This window comes from Rhinolophus ferrumequinum, chromosome 2 (assembly GCF_004115265.2).
Source record: "Rhinolophus ferrumequinum isolate MPI-CBG mRhiFer1 chromosome 2, mRhiFer1_v1.p, whole genome shotgun sequence".
Taxonomy (NCBI): Eukaryota; Metazoa; Chordata; class Mammalia; order Chiroptera; family Rhinolophidae; genus Rhinolophus; species Rhinolophus ferrumequinum.
This window is the reverse complement of record NC_046285.1, coordinates 100,163,719-100,165,925: the sequence shown is the minus strand read 5'-3', so window position 1 is coordinate 100,165,925 and position 2,207 is coordinate 100,163,719.

Here is a 2,207-nt window from a genome sequence, read left to right as displayed (position 1 = left end):
ATGTTTGCTGCAAACTCTTCACTCAAAAAACATAAATAAATAGATTTATCTTTCAATAGGTAAGAGACACATGGTAAAAAATAAAATCATTTAAAAAGGCACTGCTTAGACGCAACAAAAGGATTCTTAGGTCTCTTTTCAGAGATATTCTATGCATATACAGCAGTGTTCAGCTTTTATATATAAATTATATGCAACACACACTAATTTTCATCGTGCTCATTTTTTTTTCCTATTTAGCAATATATTGAAGATTGTTCCTCATTATTACATAGTGAATAAGATCCAATTGTATGGATTTCCATACTGTTTTTAACCAGTTCTCTCTTTTAGGTGGTTTGCAATCTTTTGCTGTTACAATGGGGCAGTGACAAGACCTGTACATATGCCCTGGAAATAGAGCTCACGTCTAAGTCCTCAAAATTCCTAGAGGATGACTGAGCAGTCAGAAAGTACGTGTACTATGAAATTTTAGTAATGCCAACTATCTCAATAATAGTAACTAACTTTCTATGCGCTGTTACTATGTGTCAGACAGGCACCCTTCTAACTGCTTTGTAGATTGGTGACACTGTGGATAGACCCATTTTACAGATGATCTTTACTTACCTACAAGTAGTAAATGAGATTTCTGTATTATTTTAATTTTCATTTATGTTATTATGAACGAGAGTAAGCATATGTTTATCTGCTTAAAAAACGTTCGTGCTTCCGAGTCTGTGACTAGGTGTTCATGTCTTTGGGCCATGTTTCTATTGAGCCACTGATCTGTTTCTTAATGTCAAAAGCCTTTTGAATGCTAAGAAATTTGACACTTTATCATGTGTTGCAAATGATTCCCCCCAGTTTATCATTTATTTACTTCTTGAGTCTATTGATAGCCTGTTGCTTTTGCCACAAATACATTTTTAATTCTTACATAATTGGATTTATCAGTCTTGTTTTTTGTGATTTCTGACTTTTATGTCATGTTTGGAGAGACTGCCACCATCTGGGATTATAAAACTATACCTCCCATGTTTGTTCTAGCTCTTTTGTGGCTTTATTTTTTTAAAAATTATAAAATTTATTATGAAATTTATTTTGGTGTAAGTATCAAAGCAGAGGTCCAGTTTTACTTTTTCCTAAATGTCTACCCTGCATTTATGAGATAACCCATCTTTTCTCCACTGATTTGAAATGTCCATTTAATTTAATTTAATTTTGTTTTATTTTCTATTTTCCTGAATGTTTCAAGTATGTTGGGACTTTATTCTGTTCCATTGATCTGTCTACCTATTTATATGCTAAGATGAAGCACTTTTAACTTCTGTGGCTTTACAATACGTTTTAATGTCTTACAGGAATATTTCATTCCTTTTTTTGCCCTGGAATTTTCTTGGCTATTCTTGTGTGTTTGATTTTCCTTATAAATTTTAGACTCAACTTGTCCATGTTAATTAGAATGAGGCAAGGCTCTCAAAGTCTTTGTTTAAATAAGAAATCCATCAGACTGATTTACCTCATACCTCCTGTGAGAGAAGAGGGAAGCCAAAGAAAGTTCACAAAAGCTTCTACCTTGGAGGAAACAGATATCAATTAAAACATTTCTGCCAGGGCCAACATAATTAAGTAAGACGACCAGTCTGGATTCTAGCCTTTGGGGAAGTTAAAGTAACTTTTCTCAGGGCATAGCAGCAACCTTCCTTTGCTGGAATAATACCTGCAAGAATGGGCTCTGGGATGCAGGATGCTATCTGCCTTCCTTTACAGCTGCCTGGGAAGAAGGAAAGTTTTCTCCTTCTGATTTTGCTGTGATTTTTCAAGCCTGAAAGCTGGAATTCTATTCATTGAAACTGAGAGAAAAAATGATAGGCCTGGAAAGTGCAAAATATATCATTGGAAAGGAAAAGAGAAGGATAAAGTCATTAACAAATGGAGAATGGGCTTAGAATACTTGGCATTCAGTGTTCTTCTCAAAACAAAACACAACATCAAAACCAAAAACTTCTGTTGCTCTTTGTTGGGATTATATTAAATCCATAGACTAATTCGGAAAGAACTGTCATCTTTACACAAGTGAGTCTAAGGATAGGAAATGTTTGCTTTTAATCAAATCTTTCTTTTTGTCCCTCTTTTTAAGATTTTCTTTATATGAATCTTGTCCATTTATTGTACTCTTGAGTGTTTTATCTTCTTGGTTCCTATTCTAAGTGGAATCTTTTCTT